The 25,072-nt window shown below is 41.5% G+C and overlaps 1 long non-coding RNA gene across 2 annotated transcripts in view; it reads right to left on the bottom strand.

The window, feature by feature from the left end:
* Positions 1-25,072, bottom strand: part of LOC128415803 (uncharacterized) — an 85,852-nt gene that overhangs the window by 3,565 nt on the left and 57,215 nt on the right. The window contains exons 3-4 of one of the 2 annotated variants that reach the window (XR_008331075.1): positions 14,696-14,844; positions 9,734-9,818 (exon numbers count right to left, since the gene is read on the bottom strand). This is a non-coding gene — a long non-coding RNA (uncharacterized LOC128415803). The remainder of the gene's footprint in view (positions 1-9,733; positions 9,819-14,695; positions 14,845-25,072) is intronic. The other variant, XR_008331076.1, reaches the window with a different exon arrangement.

Raw genomic sequence — 25,072 nt, 5'->3', positions numbered from 1 at the left:
AAGAGTATTTTACTCTGGGAATTGAGGTACTGTGACAACACAGGCTCCTTTGAAGACTTTTTATCCTCTCCTTCCCCTAGCAGTTACTGGATCATATCTACATATAATGCATATTAGACAGGGGTTGGGATGGGAGAAGCTGCCCATTTTTATTCCATTTTACTTTAACCTTTTTCTATCCACAATTCTGTTTCTCTGTTAATCTGCTTCTTTTTTAAAAAAGAATCTTATAAAAATGTATATTTAATATATGCTTAAAAGTGTCTTTTCTCTCAAAAATATTCAGAAACCCTACCTCTTTATTATGTAAGAACTATGTCATGATTTTTGGAGAAATGTGAAATTTGGTGGATAGCTAGGTTCTGACCCATATGGTTTGTGAGGTGTGAACCATGTTAGTTCAAATAGGAATGGACAAAGAGGAAACTCCTTAAACCTATTTAAATGGTGTGTGTGTGTGGGGGGTACTCTAGCTTTATCACTGGAACTAAATGTACCCTAAAATGCACTATAAATCAGTAGTTCTGCCGCCACCTACTGGAGTATTGGATAGACAAGACTCTTTATACTGGTCCAAATTTTCTAGCCAAGTGTGGTGCAGAGGAGTGGCAAAAAATGCATCTTAAAAAAAATTAAAGCATTTTTACCCCACCTTTCCTCAGTTGAGCTGATATCAGCTTTTTGGGTTGGAGATTAAAGAATCAAATAATTGTAAGGAAAGGACAATATGAAATTCATCTAGTCCTCAATCTAGTATCATCATCATAATTTGTTACGGTCAAAGACCAGCTCAACATCTAGTATGATTCTCCATACACAAACAGCTTAGTTCACATAGAGGAATGCAATCTGGGATCATTCATCTTGTTGAGCTCTGTTGGCAGAAAGGAAAAAAAAAACACCAAGAAGACTAAGTTCTCCTGTGCGGTGTGTCAGAAAGCAACCTTTCTTCACCCCTATATCCAGTTAATATAAACAGGGGGGTGATCCCTTTATAAGCAAATGGGTCAATTCCTTCTTGATATAAAGTGTGACCATAGTTGAATCTGCAAGACTAACCTGTTCAAGTGTTGTGGTGGGCCATGTTGCTATAGCAAGGAGATACTAGTTACCTAGGTGTCCAAGTCTCAGGGGAGTAGATACTTCAGTCATCAACAGTGGGTGAAGGATCTGGAAGAGGGGCAGCACCCTTGCTTTAACAATGGCAATTCTCAAATGAGATTGTGCACATCTAGGATGCAGAACCTGTGACCTTCCAAATGGTATTGGTCTCCAACTCCCATGAACCCTAGCCAGTTTTATTTATTTATTTATTTATTTATTTATTTATTTATTTATTTATTTAGGGCCTGATTCAGCTAACTCATTCCACTAGCAGAAGGCAGTGCAAGAACTCCTGTGAGCATAATGGGACTTTTAGAAAGAATTTGGGGAAGTGAATGTCATTTCGAGCTGTGGCCTGGCACTGTGCTCAGCCCCAGTTCCAACAGAGAAACTCACCAGGCTCTGAGGGGACTGCAAGACTCCTGTTGCCATCATTATTCCTAGTCTCCTTGTAAGAATCAGATCCAGTCTCAGGACTTCTATAGCCACCAAGAAGGACCAGCCTAATATATATGGCTATCTGATATGAATAACAAAGCTTTCCCAACTCCATGTACAGAACCCAGGCAGGGAGTTATGGTGGAAGAGGGGTAGCTTCCAAGTTAAAGGTGTCTTTCTTTCACAGCACTAGGCGATCGAGGAAGCAGCAGCAACATCACCATTATTGTAATTACAGTTACTATTAACATTAGTTTAATGACCCTCAAAACAAGCTCTTTGGGTGGTCTTCATTAGCCATATACAAAAATCAATTCATAATAAAAACACCCAAACCTAGATAAAACAGCTTTGAGGCTGCTATTCATGTGCAGAGGAGCAGTAGGTCAGAGAGCAGTTGGCCTGCTCATTTCTACAGAGCAACTTCTTGTCAGGCATGATTGGGACCCCTCCAGAAGCTCTGCCTTCAGTGCTGGGAGGGTGTAGAACTTAACATATTGTCAACTTTAGTTTGGGAGTTCCTGGAGTTTTCCCTCCGGGGCTCACTGCTATTAACTGACCTTAGTAAAACAGAACTATCCTTAGTCTGTCTTGAAGGGGCTACATTCTGTGTTAGGAGCTGAGTGCGGTCCTGAGAAGGCAGAACTCCTCAGAGTTTGAAAGGTTCGAAAAGAAATTACCCTCTCCTTGGTCTGTTCCTTCATGGGAGACAGGGCTCATAGGCCTTGGACTTTCTACCCTACTACCGAATGTCTCCATCTTGTCTTGATACCCTTATCCAGGGGTCAGCAAACTTTTTCAGCAGGGGGCCGGTCCACTGTTCTTCAGACCTTGAGGGGGCCAGACTATATTTTGAAAAAAACACATGAAAGAATTCCTATGCCCCACAAATAACCCAGAGATGCATTTTAAATAAAAGCACACATTCTACTCATGTAAAAACACACTGATTCCCAGACCATCCGTGGGCCAGATTTAGAAGGTGATTGGGCTGGATCCAGCACCCGGGTCTTAGTTTGCCTATCCATGCCCTAGAGCTGTGCCCCAAGCCCTAGAGAGGTACCATGTTGAAAGGCTCTTGAAGGGGTGAAGCTATTTAGGTGAAATCTCAAAAATTGTGGGAATTTATTCCAGTCCTATACATGAATCTGGGGGGGGGGGGGAGAGAAATCCTTCCTTCTTTTGACAAAACCCATAAGTTTTATATTGGCAAGAACATATTCACTGGGGAAGTTCCCTTACATTTCAAAGGGATTATTTTTAAACCATCATTATTAAGTATACTTGATATGGAACAATAAACCCATATTTTTCCTTAGCAATAAAAAAGTCAGCCTTTATCAACCCTTCGAGAATGTAGTAGAGCACAGATACCAATGAACACATAATAAATAAGCCACTGTGCCTTTTCCACAAAGACAGAGCGAAGGATGCGTTTTTAGATTCCACCGTCTGCAGTTTTTAACTACTCAAATGAAAAACAGATATGATATTCTGATGGGGACTGCCTGGCACGTTCACTGCAGTTTAACGTTCAGGAAGGGATGCAGTCGTCCAAAAAGGTAAATGTGCCTTCCCAGCATGCTTTACTGCATTGTATTTTTTTTTCCTTTTTTTTTTGCTTTACTGCATTGTAAGGATGGCCTCGGGAAAATGAGATCTACAGAAATGCCTTCTTCTGAAGAACTTGGAGCAAACTATCTGGAGTGCATGGAAAAATAATCTCAAGGATGAGACAGAACAAAATAGTGTACATGCTATATAGGGGAGGCCGAATGGGAATATTTTCAGACTCACCCCATAACCGCTAGGGCATGAATCTCAAACTATCACTTACCACAATTGATTGTGTTTATTGAGTCACCAGAACACGGTTTGCTCTCCCTCTCAACTATTTCCTCTCAGCAGACTACTTAGTCCGTCCTATAAAGCCTTTCATTGTTTACAAGCAACCTTGCTGGGGAGCAAATATTCCAGGCCAAGTCCAGCCATCTGTCTGGGTAGTCTAGCTGGTCTTGTGAGTATGCTTGGGGATTTTGCACTCCAGCCTTCCTTCTATTCCAGCTGTGTTAAGCCCTGTATGCTGCTTTCCTCCCTGTTTCCAGCTCCTGGAACTACCAATATAGTGTTAGGCACATTCAAATATCTGTTTTCTTTTTCGCCTCCTCCACCACCATCTCAGGCATTAACAGGACAGCAAAGCCAAGGAAAGGCCCTTTTACTACCACCTACTGGCAATAGTGCAATCACATTTCATTCACAACCCTTCATAGAGCCTGGTATCCTTCACAATCTGCCTAAACTCTCCAACACTAAATCCCAGAGAGTCTTGTACTTTCAGGAACTGAACATGTTTCAAGAACCACAGCAAATACCATGGGTTTCGTTTCCCGGGAATGAAGGTCACAGGAAACTGGTGGCATTTTCTGTTATTCACACATATATACAGGATGAGCATAAAATGGAAGACCCTGCTCCCCAGTAGGTTTCTAGCAGGACAACCAGAGCCATAGCCTTTGAGTCTGTGCAGGTATCAAGTCAGGACTCTCTCTTTCCAGCCTTTGCGACAACTAATCACTTGCACTTGGCCAACCCTTCAGTTATGCAAAGAACTATTCTTCTGACAAAAGGCTATCTGCCAGATTAAACATATCCATGGGGTTTGGCCCCTTCTAGAAGACTCCTTTTTTTGCTCATCACTTAGTTTTATACCTATTCTGTTAAACTACCACTTCAAAAATGGGTTGTCTGTTCTCATTCCCTGGCTCCTTCTGATTTTATATTAAAATGTATTATTTCAACTGTCTGTCCACTTGGTGTTATTGTGTGGGGAAGATATATATTTACAAGGGAAGGCATCTGAAAGGAAGGAGGTAACCTTCCTGTTGGGAGAGGGGCATAGCTTTATCACTGTTTGCCCTCTTGAGTTGATATCTGTACTCCAGCACTGGAAGAGTGGGAGTAATTATAAAATCAAGATGACAAATGGTTCAGAAATTGGAAGAGAAGAGAAGAGAAGAGAAGGGAAGGGAAGGGAAGGGAAGGGAAGGGAAGGGAAGGGAAGAGAGAGATTGAATTTTTAAAAATTTAATATCAGAAGACCAGTCCTGTGGTGGGTAGCAGATTTGACTGCCAGTACCGCTATATGGGAGCCACTGACCAGATGATCTCTTATCAAAAGCAGAGATGGCTAACCAGTGGCTCTCTAGATGTTGGTGTCCTGCAGCTCCCATCATCCTTGACCATTGGCCATGCTGGCTGGGGCTGATGGGAGCTGGAGTCCAACACAATCAGGCGGGCTGCCGGTTTCGGTTGAAGGTTTCTTAAAATACAGGGTTGTATCAAATGCTAGTTCTACTCACTGAAATTAATAGATGTGACTAACTGAGATCTATTATTTTCAGTGGGTCTGCTCTGAGTATAACTTAGTTGGATACAGAGTCCTTAAAATAACATAATAATTCTGAATAAAATTATTATCATTTCCTCAAAGACAGAAGCCTTGTCTTGGAAAGAGGTAACAAATATGGACCTTCATGATCAGGATTAAGAACAAGCTTCAGTGGTGAGCAAGGGCCAAAGGCTGAGCTGAACTGAATGTAACTCTAAACCTCCACAGCTGTTTTCATTTTCCTCCCTTCAACACAGCCCCTGTGTGGCACTTCAGGGAGAATTATGAAAGTGGTGTGTAATTCAGAGAAGAAATCTCCTCCTCAACTCCCCACCCCTCGCCCCCCGTGATGCCTTTTCCTGAAGCGGTGAAAACTGCTGTAGTAGATAATTTTCTGTTCAAGGGAAATATCAGGTTCTATTAAATATGTATTTGTTATGTAGCCTTCAGTTATTTCTAACTCCTTACTTTACAGGCTTGTTCCGCTTCCATCCTCTTGTAGATCTTCCATCCATTAACCTATTGTGCCTCATCATTCATGATCAAACTGGTGTTGACTTCCAAGGAGGTAGCGCAGTTTATAGCAGCTAAAGATCTTTTGTTCCCTGGAAAGCAGTGCTGTGTTCTTGGGTCTATGTCAGGGCCAGTGTTTCATAAATATCTCACAGGTATTGAAATGAACAGACTCCATAACATTCACAGATCAAATCTTAGGTGGCCTCCAGAAGCTTTAATTCGTTCGGAATGGTTTTCATTGGACTCTCCTTCACTGGGATGAGGACATGAGACAATGATTGGGTGAAGGGACGTTTGCTATTAATCCAAAACAATAACAAAGCATGGACCTAAGCCTGAATCAATCCCCCTGTGAAGGAAAGGATACATTGAGCCATCGTAACCAGCACATCCATTTGCATGAGAACACCTTCATTTCACATTGGCTTGAAGAATTTATTTATTTTTTCTTTTTTGCCAATGTGGCTTCAGTGCTTTGGCTCCTCTTCTTGAAAATTTAGTAATAGGGCCAGCTGCTGAATTGAGGCACAAAATAACATTTGTACTTTGGATGGAGTTGAAGTTTATTTTAGAAGGAGCTGCAAAATGAGACCAATGTTCAGTTAAGAACATACAGTAAACTGGCATGGAAATTTGACAAGTTCTCTCCCTCTTTTGTAACACTAGAACTCATGGACTTCCAGTGACGCTGGATGTTGGAAGATTGAGGACAGACAAAAGAAGAGACTTACCCATAGTTGAAACATGGAGCTGTGATGGCCAGCAACCTGGATGGCTTTAAAAGAGGATTGGACCAATTCACAGAGATTAAGGCTATCCATGACTACTAGCCATAAAGCTCTGCCTCTACGGCTGGAGGCAGTATGTTTCTGAACACCAGTTGCTAGAAAACATAGGAGGGAAGAGCACTCTATTTCTTGTGTCTGCTAGCGGGTTTGCCAACCGGTGTCTGGTTGGCCACTGTCAAAACAGGATGCTGATCCAACAAGCTTTTATGTTTTCTTGTGTTCTTAATGATGAAGCTGAAGCCTGTCAAATTCTATAAAGGTAAAGGGACCCCATTAGGTCCAGTCGTGGCCGACTCTGGGGTTGTGGCGCTCATCTCGCTTTATTGGCCGAGGGAGCCGGCGTACAGCTTCCGGGTCATGTGGCCAGCATGACTAAACCACTTCTGGCGAACCAGAGCAGCGCACGGAAATGCCGTTTACCTTCCTGCCAGAGTGGTACCTATTTATCTACTTGCACTTTGACGTGCTTTCTAACTGCTAGGTTGGCAGGAGCAGGGACCGAGCAACGGGAGCTCACCCCGTCGCAGGGATTCGAACTGCCAACCTTCTGATTGGCAAGTCCTAGGCTCTGTGATTTAACCCACAGTGCCACCTGCATCCCGTCAAATTCTATAAACAAGGATTAATATAAAATCCACTAACACACACACACACACACACACACAGCACTTTATTATGGTCCATAGACCCCAAATACCCAGTACAACAATAGTATATATCAATACTATCAAGGTGTGAGATTGACCGACCTTTTGCTAGCCAACAGAGGAGCTTTAGCCTGTACATACTGAATTCTGATTTTTACTGCCCTGCCTCTTAATTGGGTGCCATGGATAATTTTTCATTGAACTACCAGGTCAGAACTTTTGCTCTTCGTTCCAAGGACAGTGATGGAGGCACGTAGCTCTTGTCTGCCAAAGATTCAGCCAACATACTCTACCAGACAGCCAAATTCTATGGAACATACATTGGGCTGGATTAGCTGCACTGATCTAATGAGATTGCACCAGCAGGAAACTGAGGCTGTGTGCACACCATACTTTTAAAGCACATTCAAAGCATGCACACCTCCAAAGAATAATTGGAGATGTAATTTGTTAAGGGTACTATGAATTGTAGCTCTGTGGGGAAAACTATAATTCCCAACATTCTTTTTTGGGGAAGATGTGCTGGTATGGTGCATAGGCAGTCTTAGTCTTTCCCAACAGATGTCTACCACAGAGGTAGATTGGGCAGCTGTCCTCAATTCACCTATGTTGGAGTGGTTCCATTAACTGCAGTGGAACTGCTCCGCAGTAATTGGCGTAAGGATGTGAAAGTAATTAAAAACATCCAAGCCAGACCATAACACCATAGGATTGTACTTTCTATGTTTTAAGAGTTCTTGCATTCTTATTACAAAAGTGTTCCTTTTTGAAGGCTATTTTTAGAATGAGCAAAAATATTTTCATATGGCTCATTGACATAAGACGATGTCTATGTCAAAGAGTCAGATGAAACTCACATCATGCCGAAGATGTTGATTTTGTTTAATAATTTGTCAAGATTGCTACCTAGGAGGTCTCCAGTGGTAACTCTGCGGTATGGATCATGTGGGAGTCAAAAGCCTGTTCAGCCAATGACGTCATGTTTGTGGAACACAGCCGTAAATGTATTTCTTCTGCTGTGGTAACCTACATAAAAAATAAAATAAAATACCACAGCTATGCTTGTGAAACTGAGGCCTTCAGTTATGCACCAGAGAAAGCTAGAGTTACCACATTTTGTTTTTTAAAAATACTTGTCACAAGGAGCAAGCCATTCAAAATAAATACTTTTCCTGGACCTGAAAAATGACAGGCTGGTCAATTGCCAGCTAGGTGCTAATCCTAAAAAAAGCAGTTTCTTAGGCTAAAGGTCAGTAAATCCATTATCACATATTTTCAGCATAGCACTGGTGCCCATTGAGGTGTGTGAGAATTGGGACTTATAAACCCATATTGCATTAGAGAGGTTACTAAAGGTTACTTGCATTTGCAGTCATCAGTACATATCATGAAAAATACAAAGTGAGGAGGAGGGAGGCAATTTTTCATACGGTTTGAACTTTCCTGGAATTAAACCCCACTGAACAGAGTAGGACCTAATTCTAAGTAAACATACACGAGATTGCAGTGCACTGCACAGGTTTAATTCTGAAGAGTTAAAGTCAACAGTGGTGGGTCTGGGGGTTCACTATAGAATGAAAATTGGGTTATACATTAGGAAGTTATTGAAAACACTAGGTGGGATTCAGCACCTCCCTTCCACTGAAGTCATCCGTCAGCAGACCAGGGAAGGGGAAAGATTTTGAGAACTCTCCTGTGCAACCCCCTGCTCCCTAAAATCTGGTCCAGATCCCCCCCCCAGATTATAAAAGGATGCAGGGACCAGGAGGAATGCCCCAAAAATGTCCACCTTCCCCATTTCATTGACAGACACCTTCCATCAATGGAGGACCAACCATTTATTTTGAAGAAGTCGTAGTCTAATTTGGTCCAGTCTTGGAAAGTGACGTGAGAGACTGGCTTTGATGGACCACTGCAGGACCTTCAGGTTCTTAGCAATGATGATGATGATTATTATTATAAGCAGAACCCCGCTGGATCAGGCCAATGACTCATCTAGTCCAGCATCCTATTCTCACAGTGGCCAACCAAATGCCTATGGAAAGCCCCAAAGTGAGACCTGGGTGCAACAGCACTCTCCCCACTTGTGATTCCCTAACAAGTGGCATACAGAGACATACTGCTACCAGCAGTGTAGGCAGAACAGAGTGATTGTGTCTAGTAGCCACCAATAACCTTGTTCTCCAATAATTTACCTAATACTTTTAAAGCAAAGTTGGTGTCAAACATTTACTGCTTGTGGGAGTGAATTCCATAATAGTAATATTATATTATCTGTTTTTACTTAATTGAAATCTAATAGAATTTTAATGGATTTTGAAAAAATAGCTAGACAGTTGTCTACAGGTAGGCTACAAATAATCTCAAATGTATTAAAAGCAAGTTCAAATATTTGCATCCAGGGCAAAAGCAAATTAATATTCTCGTTAAAGATGTGATGCTTTACTTTACTAGTATATCATTCCTTGCTCCTTTTTATTATTATTAAAGCAAACCAACGCTATAAACTCAAGGATCGGTTTACCTTTTGATGATGTGCTTTTTATCTAGCAATCACACAAGAACCATGCAATTTTAATGCTGCATTAAGCTGGGTAATGAACTAACTTTATTGTGTTTTGTGATTGGGCCTTAATGGAACATTTTTCAAAACTGAAGGCTGCATGGAAGTTTTTATCTCCTGCTTGTGAAAGGTGCCTAGTGAGAAGCTCAAGCTCTCCAGATAATGAAGAGGAAGTATCTACTTCTGCCGTCATCTATTTTGGGAAATACTCTGTGGCAATGGTCACAAAAAGAGATCAAGAGGTGACATGCAGTAATAATGAGAAGCTGTCAAGCAGCCTATTTACCTAGGGCAAGTGATGCTGCAGAGTGGAGATGCTGTTTCAGCTCGGAGAATGGAGATCATAAACATAATTGCTCTTCAGTTTTCAACTGCAATTAGATGGTAACAAATATCATGCTTGCAATTTACATATTTTTTGAATCAGTTAGACTTGCAAGAGGGTTGCATCAGCACAGAAGTTGAAAGATCAGGCCACTAGTCTTTTCTCTTGTGGCAGCACTGACTAGAATATTAAGGTTGTGATCCTGCACACAGTCCTTAAATCTCAATAACTTCAGCAGTATTTAAAAAAGCTTAATGTGCACGGCTCCATAGCCTGTTTAATGTGTGAACTGGGAAAATATTATCCAATTAATAATAGGCCTGTTTCTCATTATCTTCCCCCACCCCCACCATATATATATATATATATATATATATATATATATATATATATATGTGTGTGTGTGTGTGTGTGTGTGTGTATGTATATGTATATGTATATAATCTGCAGCCTCCCCGCCTACAAAAAAGTCCTTGACTGCAGTTTGTCAGGCTTAATCCACCCCGGGGAGGGGGGTGCTCTTGTGACTGCACATTTTATCCACTTTGGCCAAAAGTGGAACAATTATAACTGTTTTTAGCTTCCCCGTTAGAGCAAATGAGGAACACAATACTTCACTATACAAAGAACCCAATCAATCTGGAGAGAGCACAATGTGACACAGAAACAGATAGGTATTTTAGGAAAACATACAGTTGCAGATTCAAAATGAATCTTTGGGCCCATGCACACCCCATAAAAATATACTTTCCTTCACAGATTATTATACTAGTATCTGTAATTTTTATGGGCTAGATGCCCCCAAGATTCTATGTACAACACATACCAAGAAGCATAGGAATATATTGATTAAATTAACATCACCCGTTAAAACCCTTGGGCAATTTGTCTTTCTGCGTGCTGCTATCTAAGCTTTTGTAGCTTCAGCTGCCAGGAGTTCAGTTGGAGAATTGCTGAATGGAAAGCATGCACTCAAACACTGAGGCAGATGCTATCATTTATTCATTCATTTATATGGTTCTTTGACTTATGGGTCTTTGACTCCAGAGTAGCTTGCAACAACAAAATCCAAACAATCCAAGTGGAAACATGCTGGTCCTCGATCCTGTACCATAGATCCTGTGAGCTCCTACCTTGCCTTGGACACAATAGGTATTAGGCAATAAGGTACAGTGGTACCTCAGGTTAAGTACTTAATTCATTCCGGAGGTCCGTACTTAACCTGAAACTGTTCTTAACCTGAAGCACCACTTTAGCTAATGGGGCCTCCTGGTGCTGCCGCACCACCGGAGCACGATTTCTGTTCTCATCCTGAAGCAAAGTTCTTAACCTGAAGCACTATTTCTGGGTTAGTGGAGTCTGTAACCTGAAGCGTATGTAACCCGAGGTACCACTGTACTTGCATAAGTCAGGCCAGTTTTGAATCAGTTTCTTTTTAAAAAGATTAAAACCAAATTCAAAATAATAATATAAAAAACAGCAGCAAAACACAACCACCAGCATGATGGGACATGACTCAAGTGATGAGAAGTGTCCATCTGTTTTATTCTTTATGTTTGGAGAGGTTCAGATATGGAGCCCCTTTATATCTGGAAGCAGCTGAAACTGTATACAAAAACCACCCCAAGTAATTCCCAACCTCACTAACCCTAATAATCTACTTAAACTTCTTTTAAACTGTTTTAAAGCAAACACAGTCACCCTTTGCTGACAATTCACATACCTACTTTTTCATGCAGTGTTATTATATACATGACTGGGGTTTAGAAACCTCTGAAGGCTGAGGTTTATAACAGAAATGCTGACAGATCCTTACCGCTCTATCCCATCATAACATTTCAAAGAGGATGGGGGAAGGGAGGGGGTTGTGGTGGTTGTGGACATAACTGGCCATGTTCTTGCGTTAAAAAATGTTTCCCTTTATTGACTTAACTGATGTAGCCAGACAGATGGTTTTCCTGTGAATTTATCTTGAGCGTCAAATCAAGATGGCATAACTGAGACAAGAGAAAATATATTAGGCATCTGATCTGGATTGCTTCCATAATTGGTCCCAATCCACCTTGGATGCCTAATATATTTTCTCTTGTCTCAGACAAAGTATGTGCTTCAAGACTGCCAAGTGAGGAAGAAAGAATGGATGCTCCCTTTTTCCACTTTGCCATTTGGGTTGGGTCAAGGCTGGGTTGGGTTAGGGTAGAGATTGATTTTTTTGGTTTTATGTCTTATTTTGTATTTAAATTGTCATCTACTTATTGTAAGATGCCCCAAGAGGTTTATGTTCCAGAGTGGCATACAAATGCAATACAGTGGTACCTCAGGTTAAGTACTTAATTCATTCCAGAGGTCCGTACTTAACCTGAAACTGTTCTTAACCTGAAACACCACTTTAGCTAATGGGGCCTCCTGCTGCCGCCGCGCCGCCGGAGCACGATTTCTGTTCTCATCCTGAAGCAAAGTTCTTAACCTGAAGCACTATTTCTGGGTTAGCAGAGTCTGTAACCTGAAGCATATGTAACCTGAAGCGTATGTAACCTGAGGTACCACTGTAAATGAAGAAATGACTTCATGTTGGGATATTTTACGCCGCATGGGTGTATATTTCAGTGGTTGAACGTACAGGTTTATGGGCATGCTGCAGTGTAGTGCTTATGCGGCTGTGAATAAAAGGTGGCTGGGCTCATTGTCTGAGGTTTTGTGGGGGGAGAAATGTGACAAAACTGATTTCCAATAAGTGCCCCCTCTTTATTTCCATAACAAGTCCTTGAGTCTGTACTCTGAATAGTGACACCAGGGACCTAGAAGGCTTGTCAGTCCAACCCCTGCACAGTCTCATCAGGGCTGACCTTAAGGCAAGTGGAGCAATTGGCCCCCGCATGCTGCTCCTAAGGGGGGCCCCACACCAGGGCAATCTAGATGGATTTTATTTATATCTCTAAGACTTTGGCTGTAAACTGGGGCCCTACAAAAAAAATATTCAGGCTGCGCCCCACTGCTTCAAATTGGGCCCCCCTGGTTAGCCCTGAGTCTCTTAGTTGCTGGGACTGAGTTGCCCTGCCCTCACATGAAGTCTTTGGGTTTGCAGTTTTGGGAGAGGGGAGACTGCTTGCTGGGGAGCGGGCGGGCTGCTTAGGCCCCCTAGATTTAGAGGCCCTAGGCGTCAGCCTACTTAACATATATCGTATTTTTCACTCTATAAGATGCACCAGATCATAAGATGCACCTAGTTTTTGGAGGAGAAAAACAAGGGAAAAAATTATTCTGAATCTCAGAAGCCAGAACAGCAAGAGCGATCCCTCTTGCTGTTCTGGCTTCTGGGATAGCTGCACAGCCTGCATTCACTCCATAAGACACACACACATTTCCCCTTACTTTTTAGGAGGGAAAAACTGAGTCTTATAGAGCAAAAAATACGGTACATAAATCCAGCACTGCTCTCCTCAAAAATGCAACACATGTATAGTTACCAATGTTACTGCTTTCCAAGAGCGCTGAGCTTATGAAAGAGCAGTGATCCAATCTGCTGATGTTGATTCTCTACTGATGTTGATTCCTTAGTAGAATACACTTGAAATTTCAGGGCAGCCAAGAAGTAGTAACACCAATACCTTGTAATGTGAGCTAGTGCTCTTACTGTTGGCACTATCAAGTGTTGTTCATACTTTCTTACCAGACGAGCTTCATCTTTATTGCCTTTTTGGTGTCTGTTGAAGGCTTTCCTCCTTCAACAAGCCTTCTAAGTGGAGATTTTGATCCCATTCAGTATTTGAACTGATTGAAATGATTTTAGATATGCAATTATTTTTTGTATACCTAGCTGTGTATATGGACAGATAGATGTACATAATAATTGTTTTAACGGTGATTATTTATGCATTTTTTGTGTATGCTAAATAGGAATTGATTAATAAAAGAATTAAATTTAGTAATTAGAATAATGATACAGTAGTACCTCAGGTTAAGTACTTAATTCATTCCGGAGGTCAGTACTTAACCTGAAACAGTTCTTAACCTGAAGCACCACTTTAGCTAATGGGGCCTCCTGCTGCCACCGTGCCGCTGGAGCACGATTTCTGTTCTCATCCTGAAGCAAAGTTCTTAACCTGAAGCACTATTTCTGGGTTAGCAGAGTATGTAACCTGAAGCGTATGTAACCTGAGGTACCACTGTAATGATAATACTTGCCCAACTCCCCCCTTCTTCTTCTTCATTTGCAAACCATAGTTACCCTTTAAACAGGCTCACTATAGTGCAAATCTCATTAAAATATCAATTGTAGTCTTGAGAGTGAAGTAATTATTTCTTTTCCTCTACTTGCCGTCCATGCTGCTCCCCACTCCAGCTTCATCTTTCCATCCTGTTTATCGTAATGCCCATTGTTTTTGTGCCACTATATCCTCCCTCTTAAAATGTTTGCTTGGTTGGTTGTGGTGACTTTTGTAATTGCACAGCATTTTATGTGACTATCATTAACTCCAACATGCACAATTTGATACAAAGCCATCTATAATGCACAATTTCACTTAATAGCTTGGGGCGAGGGACATTGGTGGCTTAAGATGAGTATGAATGGCCACAGCCACAAAGTTCTGTATTTTTTTAAAGAACCGAACAGCAAAGTGAAACTTTATGGAGATGGAAACACAGCCATAGACCCATAGCGGCATTGCAGCCTACTTGCTGCCCCATATATTTATCATGATGTTTAATCTGGCTGTTTGTGGGCTAGTTGACAATGTTGTATGATTATATTCAAAGCTATCTCCCAAGAGTCTGGATCGAAACTATCATGCTGATGGGTGTATAAATTCTTGCACTGGTTCTCAGCAGGTGTAAGAGCAGTGTGGCTCTCGTCAATTTAAAAGAAGCTAAGTTGGTTTGCAGTATTCACAATTCTAGTCCAGTGTGTATACAATAAAGTACCTATAGTCCATGGGTCATATCAGGAATGTGAAACGGGGAATTGAGAACAGACTGCAGTGGTTTCTCTAAGGCTTAGTCTCAATAAGTTCCTTATGTTCTTCTTGCTTCATGTTTCTTCCTCCTGGCCAGAAAACTTTCTTAGTACAACTCTGTAGGGAAAACATGCTACCCGTTAGATTTATGCCCTTAGAAGTCAATGTGTTAATTTGTGCTGTGCAATGGAAAGGCTGTGTTGCCATATCGTCATTAAATTAAGATGTGCAAGCCAGATGTGGAATCCTGATAGGAAGCTTTATTGAGCAGTGGGTCTTGCCTGTTGATTAGTCTTCTAGACACAGCAAGCAGGCCTCTGAGAACTCCTCTGTGTATGAAAGAGGGATCATTTGTGTGTCTTTAAATTATCTCACCTTCAGCGTGTCTGATCTTTACACCATGTGATCCAACAGTACCACTCAGTGTTTTGAATTAAGGGTTGTCAAAGCCTTTTAAAAGTTACAGGAGAGCAATTCTTATTGGCATCTACTGGAGAAAAGCTTAGGTATTTGCCCTAGTACTGTTATACTTTTATAATATATATCACAACACTTTCCCCTTGCTCCTCCCTATTATCAATGAGATGTTGTCCTTTGTCATTGGAACAAGGAATGATACACCAGGAAAGTTTTGCTTTGATGTGTATCTAGGGTAGATTTTAATGCTTCTTTTTCTAGATTTGCTAAGATAATGAGAGTCCAGCTCTTTATCAATAAACCTGCAGTCAGTGAACATGAAGGACTTAGTTTTCAGCACAAGTTTGCTCTACAATAAAGAAGGGACAGATGACAAAGACTACGTAACAGTTGACCTTTCTTATAAATATAAAGAACGCACAGCAGCAATGGGTTAATGCAAGGGCATGTTGTTCAGTCCATTATATTGTCATAGCAATGGCTGGCTCAGTGTGCATGAGAATTAATTCAAAGGGCTCATCCATGCATCCATATCCGACCTGCAATATTCAGTAATCTCATTTTTGTACTTCTCCTTTGCATCTATTTGGCAATAGGGATACATCTCAAACTCAAAACTAGTTCCCAATTTCTCAAGTTCAATTCTTCACATTTCCAGGTCAGCTTGGGCTTTTTTAAAAAATAAGAAGTTCTCATGAAAATTAATCAGCACTTAATGTGAATTTATCCAAATACATATCTTTTATAAAATTCTGCTTAATAGACACATATTTGCAAAGCAATTTACCCTCATAGAATGCATATTTGCACATTACATTTTGTACATGCATTTCTAGTATACACTTTACACTAGTATATGCATTTTTGTACCTATTATTTGGCTGCAGAACTGCATTGCAAAATTCAGAGAAGTGCGACTTTTGAAGGATGGGAGCACTTTAGTCTGCACATTGCTTCAGAAAGAGTGAGTTCTGTAGATTCACTTTAAATGCAAACAGAATTGATTTTTTCCAACTACTGATACAGATGCATAAAAATGCAAAAATTAATTTAAAATCAATCATAACCAAACTTTTGACTTGGTTTCATAATTTGGCAACCTGCCAATTAGGATCAGTTAACGTCACCACTGCTGTGTACACAAGGTGCTGTACACATAAGTGACATTGCCTCTTTCTACTATGGTTTACCATTTATATTCTTAGTCCAATGGGCATTACAACTAGCTACGCAACAGAGCAGTAATCGGATGGCAAAGCCACTTTGCCCAATTGCTGTTCAGTGGGCAATGAGTGGAGGGGAGAGGGGACAAAACAACCTACCTCATCATGCACTGAACAGTCAGGCATATGATGGAGATATCAAATGACCACTTTGTCTCCACGTGGCTATCTCTAGCTCATGCAGGATTCCTCTCAGTACATCACATGTTGAAAGTTAGTCAGTCTTCATTAACAGTCAGGTGGAAAGGAAGTCACTAAGTACATAAACTTAACTGGATTGTGACTTGGGCTAAATGAGTGGGGAAGATTCCAAGCTAGAGTTTGCTTACATACAGATTCTTGCAAAAACAGTATGCTAAGGGTGGTTAAAATATGCCTTTTTAAAAATAAGTTGCTTTGCTTATTTGATATTTGATGGTGGTGCAATTGTTCTTGTTAAAATTTATATTCCATCCTTCATCCCAAAGGAGCTCAGGGCAGCAAACAAGATCCACACTTTAAAAATAAATACATACTAAAATCAGTTAGTTAAAAACATGAATGAAATCATAGCAGTTATACAAAAAAAGTATATTAAACTGGGCCTCAAAGTTAGAAAGCTATAAATCGAACAGTTAAGTGTGTGTGATTCTTATAAGACAAGTGTCTAAAGTTAGAGGGGCAAATAAATGCTTTAATTTATATTCTCTTCCTACATCTCTTGCTAGCATGTGTTGGGCTTAGAAGACATTGATATTTTTTAACACTCTGTTTGTAATTTTGTTAAATCTTCATCATTCCTGTTGATATAATGGATTACATCTCTAGCTTTGAAAGGCCAAGCTGAGCCAGCTAGATTTTCTCTGTGATATGGGTGTGGTCAAATTAATTAGGATATTAAACAGGATGAAGTAAATATGCAAAATGTAACCCCTCCTCTTCCTGGGTTGACAGGCACTTCTAGAAAAAGATGACCAGCTGGAAAATATAATGGCAGATTAAGACATTCCAAATAGCAGAACTTTTTTTCTTCCATTTTCTTATTTTCAGAGAAAATAAATAGAAATTATGCCTTCTGTAAAAATGCCCTGTTCCTCTAAGGAAAATACTTCATGGTGGAAATATTTATTTTTAAGACTTAAACCTCCATACATGTTTTCCCTTTCTGACTTCTTGTTCCTACATCTTAAATGCATCTTATGTGTACACATGTGTAAGAAAAGGAGAGAAGACAAGGAGGAGGGAGAAGGAAAGAGTGGGCGCGGCATGTATTTGAGATGTGGAGAGAACAGGTTCTCCTTGGCTTCTGGAGAGCATTAAGATGTAAGAGCCAATTATGCAAGCCAAGTTTCTATCCATCTGTCTTTCCAGTCCACTTTTCCTCCATACTACTCTTTGGTACAGTGGAGAGAATTCAGGATATGAACCTCAATGCAAATCCCAGCTGAAGGCTGATTTTCCCCCTTTACATGGCAAGGAAGGTTTCCAGAGATGCACTTAGGAGGTTTTACAGTACGTTTCCAAGCACAATTCAAAGTGTTGGTGCTGACCTTGAAAGCCCTAAATGGCCTTGGTCCAGTATATCTGAAGGAATGTCTCCACCCCCATCGTTCTACCCAAACACTGAGGTCCAGCGCTGAGGGCCTTCTGGCTGCTCCCTCACTGCGAGAAGCCAAGTTACAGGGAACCAGGAAGAGGGCCTTCTCGGTAGTGGCGCCCTCCCTGTGGAACGCCCTCCCACCAGATGTCAAAGAGAACAACAACTAACAAACTTTTAGAAGACATCTGAAGGCAGCCCTGTTTAGGGAAGCTTTTAATGTTTGATGTATTACTGTATTTTAATATTTAGTTGGAAGCCACCCAGAGTGGCTGGGGAAGCCCAGCCAGATGGGCGGGGTATAAATAAATTATTATTATTATTATTATTATTATTATTATTATTATTATTATTACAGAATGTAGCTACCTCCAATTACCTGTTCTGTAAGCATTATACATTAACAAGAAGCAGAGATTGCCCAAGAGGCAGATTTAGACGAGCGCAACCAGTTCGGTTGCATTTGGCGCAGAGCCGCAGGGGCACCACAGGGAGCGCTGCAACTATGATGCAGAATGGAAGGTGAGAGGTGGGGTGTGCCAAATTTTCAGGTTGCCACTGAAATCTGGCACCGATTCCGCTCCCCACAACTTTTATCCATGTCCTAAATAAAATGTCGGGTCCAATGCAATAACAGCCTCAATGGACAGGTTATTCTAGTCTGTTATGGTCTCCCTTCAAATAATGTATGCTGGGGATCTCAACTTTTCTTCTCCTTCTTACAGGCCAGTAAAATCCAACCAAACACCCCACCACCACCACAGTGATGTACGATGAAGTGGTACTGTCTGAGGCAATAGGAGGGGGAAGAGCTGTTACACTCAGGTCCTGCTTTGAGTGTTCCCACAGGCATCTGGCTGGTCACTGTGAAAACAAAATGCTGGACTAGGTGGCCCACTGGCCTGATCCAGCAGACCTCTTCTGTGTTCTTGTGTAGGAGCTAAAGAACTTTGCAAAGTGGATCCTTCTACTTGGGAGAAAACTCCCCTTGTTTTACAAGTTATTACAACATGCTGCTAAAATACTGTTTCATCTTGTAGTGTAGATTGCAACAAAATATGTTTTGAATTTGTCCCCAAATAGCACTCAACCCTCAAGGACCTACCACAGAGGTGGCAGATGCAACTTCTCTTTAAAGTTAGGGCTCTCTCTTCCTTTCCCACAGGATGTGAGTAACTCTTGCTGAAATCAAGAGGCAGTTATTCATATCTTGTGGTAAGAGAATAGATACCTTCCCATTCCACATTCTGGTATCCTGTATCTTAAACAAGAAGTTTTTATTTATTTCATTTATTTATATAAAAAATCACTCATCCATCTATTGGGCATCAATTAAAAACTAATTTTATGTTTCTGTGTATGTACATATTATTGCATTTGCCCCACTTTTTTTAATGGTGACATATTTTAGGGGTACAGAGCTTATCCAGGTTTGGTTTCTCTTGAAAGGAGGTCACTGAAGACTTACTGGCATTTTGTACAGTGGTGTAGTAGAGGAGAAGTGCAGGGAGCCATAAGCTCTAGGACCTTTCTCAGAGCAGCAATGATGATGTCATCAGCCAGACTGCCAAGGTCATGGATGGACCTTCCTTTTGGAAAGTTATTGAGGTGCTAATGAGGTATTCAAGATTGTTTGAGACTCATTAGCACAGAGTATGCCAGAGAATGAGAAAATTAATCAGAGACAGATACTTCATTCCTTGGACCTGGATGAGGCATCCCTATGGAAGCTTTCAAGATGAGCTTCTGCCGTTCAATTTTTACCACATCCACTGGTTTTGTTGTATTTTAGCTTATATGCAAATGTACAGGCTGAGCATTGGTGAGGTCATTCCTACCATTCCAACAGCCAGCCAGAAAATAATAATAATAATAATAATAATAATAATAATAATAATAATAATTTATTATTTGTACCCCACCCATCTGGCTGGGTTTCCCCAGCCACTCTGGGAGGCTTCCACAAAGACCAAAAATACACTAAGATGTTACACATTAAAAACTTCCCTGAACAGGGCTGCCTTAAGCTGTCTTCTGAATGTCAGGTAGTTGTTTATCTCTTTGACATCTGATGGGAGGGCGTTCCACAGGGCGGGCGCCACTACCGAGAAGGCTCTCTGCCTGGTTCCCTGTAGCTTTGCTTTTCACAATGAGGGAACCGCCAGAAGGCCCTCGGCACTGGATCTCAGCGTCCGGGCAGAACGATGGAGGCAGAACGAAGGTATATCCTTCAGATATACTGGGCCGAGGCCGTTTAGGGCTTTAAAAGTCAACACCAACACTTTGAATTGTGCTCAGAAACATACTGGGAGCCAATGTAGGTCTTTCAAGACCGCTATTATGTGGATCCACTCTCCCACATAATAATCCCAGAAGGCACAACCCCCTAAAAATGGCACTTTCTGGATTTTGTTCTTACCTGGCATCTCTGTGTATTTCTTTCTCCAAAACTGTAGGCTGTCTCCCTAAATGCTACTATTGTTTTCCCACTCACACCTTCCTTGATTCCTCCCTCTGGCTGGAGGGGCACAGGGACGGGGAGGAAGACGTCTTATCTTGTGCCTCAGCTGACACAAATCAGGCCTCCACCCTGAATGCAGCAGCACCTCTGCCCCCTTATGAAGCCAGCTATTTCATGGGGAACCACTGCACATGCAATTTGGACATCTGGATAAGAAACGAACTGAGGTGGTGATGTTTGCATTATATAGGCATCCAAGCATTGGCTGGAGCATTCGTGCAGGATCTTGAATGGAAAAGACTAGGGAGGGGGCAGGGGCTCTGAAATTGGTTACACTATCACAAAAAGCAGAACACCTGCAGAAAACAAGGGAGGTAATACAGTCAGGATGTTTTCTATTTCCAAACCTTCCTCCCACCTCCATGTGTCATGGATGACCCATTGCTCAATAGCTGCACAAAAGAAGAAGTGCAATGTAGCCACCTGGGTTGCACTTTGTTGTGTGCACAGTAGCTTTCAAGAGCTGTTTGAGGAACAGAGCTACTGATGGATAAACACCCTTGGCACAGCTCCTTTTTTCTCAATTGAACTTTGCCAATTTGCCCCAGCTTTAAAATAAAAGTGCCTCAAACACCTTTGCCTGGAAAATTAACCATTGCCATGGCAACAGGCAACTAAGGCAATTCTCTCTGAAATCTTGAGGCCACCTTTAGTTCGCACAGCAAGTCCTCAACCTACTACCCCCAAATATCAATGGAGATGTTAGTTGGAAAGACAATAACAAATGGGATTTGCAGCATTTGGAGAGTTATTGACGTTGTTAGGTTGTTTCACATGATCTTAACTTTTCCATTAGTGCACCTAACTTCTGTAGACACTAGCTCAAGTCAACATATTTTCCTGTTTGCTAACTGCAGCAGTCTAGCATTCTGCAGCTCTTTCAGAGAATCTTATTTTCAGCCTCGATCCAAATAAATTTCTCCCTTCAGTTAGAATTTTACCCATCTGAAAGTTTAGGAAAGTAAGTTGGTCCAATACATCCATTTGGGATGTTTTATTTCTCCTTCATTTGGGAATGGAATTGGCTGGCCCCAATCCAGCAACAGGCCATATACAGTACTTGCAGAACCAGGTTTCCACACTTGGAATACATCCACCAGCAGTAATGGTTGGCAGAACGGGGGGTGGGGTGGGGCAAGGTTGCTTCCCAGGCTTCCCAGTGCAGCCATTACTGCCAGTAACTGAGAGGGGATGGGATTTCAGGAGATGGGAAGTCAGCATGGTGTGGTTGCAGAGGCGAAGCCAATTTGATGCTCCTGCCACTGTACCTGCACCACACCAACCTCCCCACTGCCTTGCTCCTCCCCCTTTCAGTTACTAGCAGCAACCTCCACATTGGAAAGCACCCTTTACATGTCTATTGTTCAGGAGCAGCCTAAGTAGGGTGCATCTCTTAGCAATTCATTGAAGTGGGCTGTAAACAGCAAGAGATTAAGGACCAATTACCTCTGAGCTATTGTGTTCATGTTTCAGCTGTGATGTGCTAATAAATCAGGAGTGAGCAACATAACCACCCAAAACTGGGCTTACAAAGAAAACATTCCATTCATTTGGAACAAAGAACACTATCATATCTCATTCATGCACAGTTAACAACCTTGTGTTTAGCTTGGTCAACATTATTCACTGAGCTACATAATATTGTCCATGCCTTTCCTAGCCCTGGTTTATATGAGATTTTGTTTGTCACTTATTGGTCCAAATCACTAGAAGAGAATGTTACCCTTCTCCCTGTTCTGACAGTTTCTTCCTGAAACTTCCTGAATGTTTTCTTGAACCTTGGGTTATTTCAGGGATAAGGAATTGTTAGCCCATGAGCCAAATTAACCCACAGTTCTTTTAGATTCACCCCATATTCTCCTGCCTTGGTCCAACCCCCTGGCATGGTCCCTCCTCCCTGACTTTAGTTGGAAAAAATTGGGTGGTGGTACCACAGATACAAAAAACTTTATTTCATTAGTTTTTATTTCATTTTTACTTTTGGATTCCCCTCCCCCCCCAAAAAAGTTGAATATTTTTATCCTGACGGAGGACAAAAAACAAATTCCTTTTAAAAAAATTACTAAGCTGCCCTTCATCCAAACAGATTCCATGGCAGTGTGTAACAATAATGAAATATAGAAAACAAAACCACCTCACAACAAACAAGCAAACAAACAAAACAAACAATCCAGTGAAGTCATTGTGTGAGTGGAATAGCCTCCATTCACACAGTGGAACTTTCCCTTTCTCCATGACCCCTGTCCAATTTGCCCTCACACCACTACTCCTAAATCTGCTCCAGAGCATTAGGGGAATTCACAGAGCAGATTTATGGGGGTGCATAGGAGAGAAGAAGGAAGGGAAGTTCCATTGTGTGAGCAGAAGAGGTTCTGCTCACATAATCACCTGCTTGGGTGCAATCTTGCAGCTTTTTGCTTTTTTTGTAAATAAATGCAAATTTAAGCTCTATAAAATGAGTAGGCAAGTAAGCAAGCCTTAACCTAGCATGGGAATATTTTTTTTTTAAAAAAACAAATAGATCTTTTCCCAGGATAAAAATCATTATTTATAACAACTCAGCATCTATCTATCATTGCTGCTGCAGGAAGGGTTCCCTAAGGAACCCCCACAGTCTTGCTTCAATATCTTGACACTTTATGCAGCTACTGCTTGGCTTTATTTACTGTAACTGACCCCAGACTTTCCCGGCCTCCTTACTGGCCACAGAATTTATTTGACACTTTTCATATCACTTCATTTCATTAGTAGTTTGGGATGGAAAGTTTGTAAAAGAGCAATAAAAAAAGCAGGGAAAAGATTATTCCTCCCAAAGAAAATGAAACCCAAGTCATTTAAGCAAGAAGGAATTGAGAATTTGGCTAAATCACATGAGGCATATGCTAGAACCATTAACACTAGGCTAAAATATAACTATATGTTTCCAGTTGTGCATGTCTGTCTTCAGGATACCATGACAATGCAATGCTTTCCTTGTTGAAGATTATGAAGGGTGGCAACTGCTCCTTATTGCTCCAGGTCTCTTCACCTAATCTAGTGCATTTTTCTTAAAAAAATGTTTAGGGGTACTCTCATTTTCCTACTGATATTGAAATACTGCCCCTCAATGAGGCCAAACTTAGATTCACAAAATGTTTAGGGGTATGCGTACCCCTGCGCCCTCCGAGAAAAAAGCACTAACCTAATCTATCATTGTCAGTATTTTTTAGCATGACAGATGCTGACATGAGCATGGTGACAGAAAAGGCAGGGCTGACCATTTCACATTCACGATTGAAGCCTGGTATGTATATTAAATAGAGTCTTGTGATGTGTGGTGAACATTGTACAAGGGACATTGTTGGGTCCACTATTTTATCTTGTATAATTTTTGGTTTCCCTAGTTCTCTTCTGATCACCCACCCACCCCCCATTTACACAGGAACACAGGACTGCTTTTGGCAAATCAGACCAGTGGTCCATCTAGCGTAATACTGTCTGCTCTGATTTCCAGGGTTCCAGGCAGGAGTCCCTCCCAGTTGTATCTGGAGATGGTGGGGGTTAAACCTGGGACCTTCTGTATGCAAAGCAGATGCTCTGCAACTGAGCCACTGCTGTTACCCGACAAGCTTACTTCCTTCGCAGATGCTGTGCAGAACTTCAACATTCTGAAATGAAATAAATCCTTAGGACACAGTTTGGAAGCTCTGGATGTAAATCAAAAGCTGGCACATTAAAGCCACCAGACAGGGGTGAATATGTATCTACTTCACTCATTATTTGCACATGGAAATCCCAACATCACAATTTGGGCCACATGAGAAACAGAACGCACCGAGTAGCCTTCTGAGTAATTTGATTTCCTTTCATTGATCTCACAACCCATTGAACAAGACTGTGAAGATGGCAGCACTGTTGAAACCAATGGCATCATCAGGTCTGCTGATTTAGCTGTGCTTATTATTCCTTTTAATAAATATAGACAGTTTTCATTATAATTGGGAAGTACTTAAAGTAGCATTAAAAGCCTAAGCCTAAAGTGTTTCAGAGAACCAAATATACAACACAGTTGTAATGGACTGGCTGGGCACAAAGGAATGGCGGAAGGTACCAACTGGGGAACCCCAAAGAAAACCCCCAATGGAAGAAAGGTCCGAGCCCAGGGATTGATGGTGGGATGAAGATGAGTGGTCAGAGGGAGAAGATTGGGAGGAGGAGGTGTTGGAAGCTGAAGAGGTAGCAGGGTTTAGTGAGCCAGGAGAGTCTGTGGCAGAGAGAAGTCCAGAAGCAGAAACAGAAGCAGAAGCAGGAGAGGAAGGCCAAGAGACAGAGATGATCAGGCTGGTGAAGAAGCAAGGGTGTCTCCCCTTCCAGGAGAGGTATGAAGCAGGAGGAGCAAAGGCAGGCATGCTACCTAGTCTCAGTTTGCTTGGGAAAGTCCCCGGAAGAGGAGCAGACTTAGGCAGCTGTGGGAAGGTGGGGACCTTCAGTCTCCACAACTTGCCTCATAGGAGCAAGACCTATTGAAGAAGAGTTGCTGTGCTCATTAGGCCTGGCACTCCCAAGCAGATTACGTTTCTTCTAATAAAGAGTTAACTTCACTTACTCAGTGTGATTTATTGCTGGCTC

The sequence above is a fragment of the Podarcis raffonei genome, chromosome 6 (genome assembly GCF_027172205.1).
Source record: "Podarcis raffonei isolate rPodRaf1 chromosome 6, rPodRaf1.pri, whole genome shotgun sequence".
Taxonomy (NCBI): domain Eukaryota; kingdom Metazoa; phylum Chordata; class Lepidosauria; order Squamata; family Lacertidae; genus Podarcis; species Podarcis raffonei.
Note: the sequence above shows the minus strand (reverse complement) of the source record. Positions and strands in the feature narration are given on the sequence as shown.